We start from the raw sequence: 9,070 nt of genomic DNA, 5'->3' as shown, positions 1-9,070 counted from the left end.
CCTCCTCTTCATCCTCTTCCTCCTTCTCTTCCTCCTCTTTTTCCTCCGCCTTTTCTTCTTCTTCTTCCTCCTCCTCCTCCTCCTCCTCCTCCTCACCTTCCTCCAACTTCTACTACTGCTCTACTTTTTTTTCCTTTTGGCAAGGTTATGGTGAGGGCTGGGAGGGTTGTTTGTTTGGTGATTTTGAGCCAAGGAAGTCAAAGGTCTCTCCAATTGCATGCTCCAAGAAAGCTGAAATCACTCCATTTTTCGAGGGTATGATACTTCTTCCTGAGTCTACTGAAAATCTTCTGGGATGTGTCCAGACGAAGCCTCCTTTGTTGTTGCTGCCTTGGCACTGTGGAGTTGTGGAATGGAAAGGCGGCCAATCACAGAGCCTCCAGGAATGCTGAGGGGCTTTCTGTAAGCAGCCATGTGTGCCAAGGATAGGCTTAGCCATTCAGATCTGTGGCATCAAAGGTCATTTTCCTCCTTCACACACTGTGACTAACCCTCTGTCTTGCTACTTTGCAACTGTTTTACTTTCGTGTCAACTCCCTTGTTCACATCCTAAGGAAATTTGGAGAGGCACTTAAAAACAAGCAAACAAACAAAACACAAAAACAAACAAACAAAAAAAATCTGAGAAACTCTGGGACAGTTTGCATTTCTTAAGGCTGATGCTTAACCTTTGCTATATCATTTCCTTTTTTTTTTTTTTTTCTTTGCAAATAACAAAAATTTCCCTGGCATTGAAATCCAGCTCTCCTTGGAGCTAAACTAAGCTACAAAGTTGCTGGTCTCTGGTATAATGACATTTTTTTTTTTTTTTTTTTTCTGTCTTAGCTCATTTTCTACTTTTCTTTTGAAAGGCTTACTGTTTGGACAATGAACCCGTTTGGTTCTGGACTGGGGATTTCTCGAAGAGGCAGACATATTTGCCCATAGTCCATTGGTCTTTTACACCCTGATCAAGGACCATTTCTGAACAACTGACTTGACCTTTCTCTCCTCCTTCTCCGGGAAGCATTTAAATTTTTTCCCCCCAACTCATTCATTTTGTTTCACCTGCTGGGAATCATGTTTACATACAACAATGCTGTAAGAACCTATTGAGCAATCCTCTGTGCTGTCCTTAATGTGTTTTCATTTCCGAACAGAGCAAGGTTTTCTTGTGCAGCCTTCCACTGACACCCTATTCATGCTTCCCATTATCCTGCTAGCTTTGTCTTCTGCTAAACACAGTCTCTCTCCCTCTCTCTTTTTCCTCCAAGCGATGATTTGCATGAAGATTTGCATGTAAATGGATGTGGGAAGTACATTAACAACACCTACACTAACCATGTAACCCCCCCCCCTGCACTGCATTTGCTGCTGCCAGACATGAATGGAGGAAAAAAAAATTCAATGAGTGTTTTGTAAGGAGAGTCCTCAGGTAAATGGTGTTTTAGACACAAAGACACTTCATTAGATTGTATTTAATACTGATTATGCATATAGAAAAATATGAATACAAATGCCCTATTCCCTAAGGGGACGCTGTGAAATTTGGTCCAGTTACCTGCTCAACACAGGAGGCAAGCATATTTCAGTATGAGGTGAAAGCTAAAGGCTCTTAAATACCTTGAGAGGCTTGCCAGGGCTGGTCTATTTTTGAGCTTTATGTCCTTGCTAATAGAATAAGGGAAGAAAGGAAGACAGAATTTAAATATACTGCATTTTATGGCAACTGCTTGAGGCTTTTCTTTATTCTTGAGCGGCCCTAGCAATAAGCGTGGCATAAGAAGACTCCATAGCACACAGAGGAAAGGAAAAATAAAATAAAAGAATATGATGAATGGAAGCAGAGAGAATGGTGGGGGGAGAGAGGTTCTGTTCCCTTCCTATTTGGGGTCTAGTCAGTTTTTAATGAAAAGGAGGAAAAAAAAAAACCTAGAAGAAAGGGGTAAGACGGAAGAAAGCTAAGAAGAAGAAGAAAGGCACGCTACAGGGTAATATACATCAGACAGTGAGTGTACACAGAAGAGGGAGAGGAGAGAGAGGAGGACAGAGGAGCAGAAGCCAATTCCAGAAGGCTGTAAAGGGGGCTTGGTGCTTTCCACACAAAGCAGGGGCTCTGGGTTATCATTCAGCATTACGAGGGAGAAAATTAAACTGGTCTTGGCAAAAAGGATTCTATTAAGGGATAATATCTTCCCTTTATTGTTAATTATTTTATGTTTACAGTAGTCAGTGTAAATGTATATTATTCTTACAGTAACACATGGCTTAGCATAAATAATTTACCAGGGATATATGGCTAATTTCTAATTAACTTCTAGCTCTGTTAGTTTGCTTTAGATTAAAGCCCTTTCTCTTCTTAACAAGTCCTTGAAAGGAAAGCAGACAACCTAATTACAGCCATTCATTGTGGAATATTTATATTTAGCCATTAAAAAGAAAAGGTAATATCAAACGAGGAGCGTGATGGAAAATGAAGTGGAAGCAGAAAAGCCGGTGCTGGAGGGAGGGGAAATTTATGGTTTGTCTTTGTGTTTTTATGTCTACATAAGAAAATAAATAGGTCAGAGAAATTTATCAGCGGGCCGAATGCAACACGGTACTACACCTCTATGCTCCCAAATACAATTATTGTTTATTGCTTAAAAACAATCTTCCATAGGCTGTATGCTCTAAAGAGAAATCCATAAACATCAGAAACAGGTCTCTAACAAGTCTTCATTATTTTTATGGATGGAGAAAAGAAAAATCCATATTTTCCTTCCCGTTAACCCAGAATGGGCCCGAATATCCCAACAGAGCAAATCCAGAGGGTCAAATGAGCTTTGGAATGCAACTGGAGCAGAATATGATTTCGTACATTATGGTTAGAGTCCTCCACACCACTCTGCATCAAGGTAATAAATAATGTGAACTCTAAAGCCAGGCACATAGCCTCAGTCATTGACAGGCTGTCTGCATGAGACACAATGCTCTCTGAATGAATGCAAGGGGTTAGCCTGAGTCAGAGAGCATTGGGAATTTCACCATGGGAATGTCCTGGCATAAACACTCCTTTGTGTGTGCAGCCTCATCCTCTGTGCTGAAGCATCTTTTAAAAGGGACAAAAATGGGATCAGTCCTTGTTTTGTACCTGTGTCATTGTAACTGACACAAGAGAGGAAAGCCCTCCCTTGCGCCCCCACCCCCGAGACTTTATATCTTGAACTAATCTGTGAAACCTTTGGACTTGTGACACCGCAGCTCTGAATTCACTGAGGCTTAGATAAGTGTGGTGTATTAGACTTAATATGCATTTACAATACATGGTGTAATTGTTCCTTTGGAGCCCTTAATGTGTTGTTATAGCACACACCCCCAAGAAAAGAAAAAAGAAAGAAAGAAAGAAAGAAAGAAAGAAAGAAAGAAAGAAAGAAAGAAAGAAAGAAATTCTCCCGAACACAGTATTAAGGGGAAATGTCTGCCAGAAAGAAAGAAAGAAAGAAAGAAAGAAAGAAAGAAAGAAAGAAAGAAAGAAAGAAAGAAAGAAAGAAAGAAAGAATTTCTTCCGAACACAGTATTAAGGGGAAATGTCTGCCTAAAGATTTACTGTTGAGACTGTACAGAAACACAGCCAAACATGCTAGCGTGTACATTCATCTTGTTAAAGACTGCATGCACCCGGGTGCATTTGTTCTTCAAAGAGTGTGAGGAACATCAATTGCTTTCTTTGTGCTTTCTACGTCTGCCTGCAGCTTCCCCCCTGTCCCTTTCTCTTTCCTTCTCCGTCTTCAGAATATAAGGCCAGCTAGGGAACAAGAGACAATAAAGAGTAAAAAGGTTTTGGGAATGACGATGAAAGGGAGAAACTTTAAAATCAGCTCGGAAGACCCGGTAGTTCACATGGCTGAAGCCAGTGAGGAAAGTCTAGAAAGCTGAGCGTGGTGTACCAAAGAACAAAGGATGAGACCTAAAGTACCTTCCCTTTCCTCTCCCAGTAATCCTTTAAGTGCATTACATAATTTTTACCCAACACCAAGTGGGTAGGCATCCCAATTGTTTTGTTTTGTCTGCCAATCTTGGTGCTTTCTCTGCAAAGGCCCCTCTCCTAGGTGGCTGTCTTATGCCTGCACCATTGCGCCCCTTTGCCAGCTGGCTTTCAGTTCAGGTTAGCGAATAGGAGGTACTGGCTGGAGCTCAGAGGGCAGAAGAAGGGACCTAAGTCCTTTCTTCCTTACTCCCTCTTTGCTTTGGTGCTTCCAGTCTGGCAGGAGTCCCTGTGTGACAACAATGCTTGCCAAGCCCTGGGCCCCTTGGGTTCCAGCTCTGGACACTGGTGGCACAGGGTATTAAAAAGCTTCTTATGAATGCTTATCTTGGAGCTCATCCTCTCCTAATCTTGCTTACACTTCTGCAAGTAATCACTTTGCTTAAGTGTATTTGTTGGGCTTTGACGCATACGATAAGAGGTCGGACAGAAGCAGTTGAGTGTAAATACCCTGCCCCTGCCCACTTCAGTTACATAGCGGCTGAAATATTCCACAGCTCGGTGGACTATAAAGTTTTGTCGGATTTTTTTTTTTTTCTACAGCTGCCAACATGATGAGTCTTTCAAGCCCTTGGCTGCTTTTATTATGTAGATAGATTGCTTTGCTTTGGTAGGAGTTGTCCTGTGTGCTTTAGGAAGGCCTTAACAGCCACAGATGACAGAGATCCAATTTTTAAAGGGAAAGGAGGCAGGCTACCAACTCTTGTAACTAAAAAACCCAGAGGCATAGAAGCTTCTCCACGTGGTTAGGGTTAGCAATTTGAAAGATGCCTCGCGACGCTGCTGCTTTCCGTCAAAATTTCAACTGGATTTTCTTCTGCATCAGCTTTGGCTTTTGACTGAATTATTCTCATGGGTCAAAACTCCCCTGGAAGCTCCCAGTTTGTACTACCCTCCCCACCTTATCGGACCATGGAAATGGTGGACTGTCTTCTTATCTCAAGGAACTAAGGACTGTTCCGTTAACTTTTGCAAAGGCAGCCTTTGGAGGATAAAATGCTAGTGGGTAGAAAGAGGAAGAAGGAACGACATGATGTACGTACACTTTGTATGTTTTTAAGCAGTTTACAGAAATATTCCAGCAATGGTTATAGAAATGAACCGTGAGGGCCAAGTGTGAATGAGGAAGCAGGAACCCGTGAGTGGCTTACACCAAACACAACCATGACCTTCACAACTGCCGTAAACACCTGTCTCTGGTCCATAGATAAATACCCATAAAAAAACCACAGTGTCTGCCTAGTCTCTGCTTTATGGCAAAACTAAGATAAGGGATTTTGGAAAGCACACTGAATATATTACCTTATGTCCAGTGGATGGGCAATCAAATTAATTACCCTATTTATGAATGGGAGAGAAAGATAAGACAGTCAAAAAAACGTCTCTGAGAAACAGAAAATTTGGATGGGCAGAGTGGTTTCCTTTCAAATACAGTTCAGCCAGTAACTTCTGGACCCTTAGGCATGCTCATGAGAACCTACAGCTCTTGGTTTACTCCAGGAAGTGAATAGGACTCTGGACTTAGAACTCGGCCCTTCCTTTGATTCTTTCCTACATTTAATGAAGATTTTGGCAAGAGAGACTCAGCAAGCTGGCAGTCACTGGGCTTAAGTTTTGATTTTACTTCACTACTCAGGAAACAGATAACATTGAAAAAATAATAATATTTGCCACCTGGACATTTCCTCAAGGAAACACATTTCAGAGGAAAGAACACTATAGTAGTCAAACTTCATCAAAGACTAGGCAGGATACTATTATTTATATTTAACTTTTATATTATTTATATTTTATATTTAATTTATATATACACATTTATATTTAATACCTTCTTTGGACTTAGACTGTCTTCTTTGGGTTGTGAATTTCTAGATTCTGATAGATAACTGGAACCAAGTAGAGGCAGAACTCTCTTAGGTCATTTCCTATCTGATCTAGAAGGAGAAGGATCGGGGAATCCTTGCCGGATGTCCTCCAAACATGTGGGACAAGAATCACCTGAAAAGCTTAGGCTTGTGGTAGCCACTCTCCAAAGATGGCTCTTTCTCCAGTGAACTATGACCTGTATTGACTACACTCCTGGCTCTAGGCTGGCTAAATAGAAGTGGAAATGCTGCTTCCTTACTACCAAGCACATTAAGAAGCCTAGGTCATCTTGCCTGATCTCTTAGGATCTCTTGGGCTGTTCTCTCTGGGCACTAGAAAGTCCAATGGGATCCAGTTTCATGAAAGAAGAGAAAAATACCCAGAGGTTCTTCCCTATGAAGAATCCAAGGTAGGCACGTGCTGAGTACTTATCGGGAAAAGAATGTCTGTTTGTTCACTGAAGAATCCTACTGCTGTGCCAGTGAGCTGATGTACTGAATATAAGCAGTAAAGCCATTGTAGCTGGCCCCCTATATTTAGAATTTGGATGACTCCAGCCTCACCCGCCACCTGATTACAGCTGCATCTCATGTGGGGGTTCCATGTGGGAAGATCACTTCACAGAGCCCCATCAACTCTAGAACCACAGAAATAAATAATACACAGTGTAAAGGCACAGACATTGAACAGTGTGTTGTATACTAATAGATCACTGAAACGAGTCCTGACCATGAACAGCTGAATGGTTCTACAGTGGCCAAAATGGGCCATGAAGGTTGAATAACTTGGTGTCAGTTTTAATTTGGTCCAGGGATGGTGGCTGTGAAGAATAAAAAGATACCTTGAAGACTGAATGGTTTCATCTGCCAGACTTTTTTGCCCCCAGAGCTGTTCTCATTCCCGTTATGGAACCGTATTTTTATACTCCTATACTCCTATGGATATTTAAATTTAGTAATGCACATAGCTTTTCTTTGGGTGCTAACTCTGACTCCAATTTACCTTTACTCTCTGAAGTTAGTATCTACTGTTGCATGCCATAAATATAATTTTGAGTAATATAAATAAATACATTATAATTTACATACAATAATGCGTACTTATCAATAACGTTTCCTTAAATGAGTAGGTTGGAGGAAGGAGGCCTCATAGAAAGGCAAATAACTATTGAGAAATGCTACAGGAAAAATCTTGTTTAGAGTTAAGAGAGATGTTATAATCACTCAATGATATTTATATTTGTGCCCTATTTTCACTATAAAGATGTGTTTAATGACAAATTTTGAGATACAATGAGCTACTTTAGAATAATCTTTGACTTTATTAGAGATATAATCTCTGATTTTAGTGAATTTAGAATTGAGTTGTAACTGAGTAATGAACTAGTATTTACAAGCACTCATTATATGCCAGGTACCATGGTATTTTTATACATATACTAAATGGGTTCATTTAGTCCTCAGAAAAATTATCTAGTAGATAATTGTGAGACTATAGATGAGAAAAACTCCCTAAGAGAGCGTATATAGCCCATGATCTTGCAACTAATAAGTTATGGAAATGACCTATTATTGTCATGCATACAGAAAAGTGGACTTTCACACCTTTTTTATATGATTTATCATAGTATGCTTTGTCACTTAACATCAGAATTCCTCAAGAACTTATCAATAATGGAGAACCTCAACCATCACCCCAGCCTTCCTGAATCAGGATATGCATTTTAGCAAGATCTGAGTTTTAACTCTGGCAGATTCAAATGCATATTCAAGTTTCAGAGGTAATCTAGCAAGTAGATGCTGGAGGACTTCTAAAAAGGAAGCTGACTCTGTGACATTCAAGGGGCAGGAGCTGATACCCTTGACTAGAGAAATGGGTTCTGTCATTCTGTAAGAGAGAGGTTCCTTTGTCAGTTAAGAGCTTACAAAGCCAGTATGTAAAATCAAAATGTGGGGAATGATCTTTTCATGCATTTTAAAAACTCTAAAAAAGATGTTCTTTGATCTGAGAAGTAGGGTGATCTATAAGTGGGCAAAGTCTAGGTTCCAGGATACAGTTTATTCTATTCTTTAAGCTGCCATGACCTCTCTCACTAACCTTCACTTGTATAATGTGTCAGCTTGGGCCTGGAAGATGGATGAACATCTAAAGGGACATTTGGCTGTATTTGGTAGTCTAAGAATAGCTGCCAGAAGTCTCTACACAGTAGTAACTGTACTTCATAACTTCATGAAAAAAAAATAGTTCCAATTGCTGAAGAAATTTGACTAGGTCATAAATTTCAGGGAGATGAGAAAGCATTATATGTGACATTGCTGACTAAGGAATGAGATCAGTAAAGCTTTGGGAAGTAATGAAAGAAGAAAAGGCAGAGGGTGGGTGGAGGAAGTCTCATAATGTAACTTGCTGCCTGACTTTGATTTTGGCTTTAAAATATCTCAAAGCACTGGAACATCTTGCTCCAGATCTTGAGACATCTAACAAATGGCCACAGAGAGCCAAAGAGTGCAAAGCAAGGAAGTCGAGGGGAAATCCGTTTCCACCAGTGTGTAAAAAGCAAAGTCACGGACAGATGCCACGGAACAGAAAGCTCATCTAGTTAATTCAAAGCAACTCTATGAGGTTCAGCTGGGGACACATTACTGTTCATCCTTTACACAGTCAATGGTGGAAACCTGATCTTTAATACAGCAGTTGTAGGGGACTCCACATGTCATAGGATTTATGATGCCTCTTAGAACGACAAGTATGATAACAAGGGTTAATCCTAAGGGCAAAGCTGAGAACAGGAAACAAAGTGACACAGCAAGGGAATGCTCACAAATAGTGGGTGGCAATCCTGAAGCCCACCCTCTGCTTCCCATGAAACATTCATGGAAGAAACGATGGGCTTTGAGCCAGAGCTGGGCTGAAAATTTGATTCATCCTTATGCCTCTCTGAGCCTTTGCTATAAGAAATTAACGTTATGAGACTTCCTCCACCCACCCTCTGCCTTTTCTTCTTTCATTACTTGCACCTACACTCCAAACATTTACTGATCTCATTCCTTAGTCAGAAATGTCATATGTAATGCTTTCTTATTTCTCTGAAATTTATGACCACATTTCTTGTCTCTTCTCCTCCTCCTCCTCCTTCTTCTTCCTCTTCTTCCTCTTCTCCTCCTCCTCCTCCTCCTCCTCCTCCTCCTCCTCCTCCTC

Source organism: Mus pahari, chromosome 15 (genome assembly GCF_900095145.1).
Source record: "Mus pahari chromosome 15, PAHARI_EIJ_v1.1, whole genome shotgun sequence".
NCBI classification, from domain to species: Eukaryota; Metazoa; Chordata; class Mammalia; order Rodentia; family Muridae; genus Mus; species Mus pahari.
Note: the sequence above shows the minus strand (reverse complement) of the source record.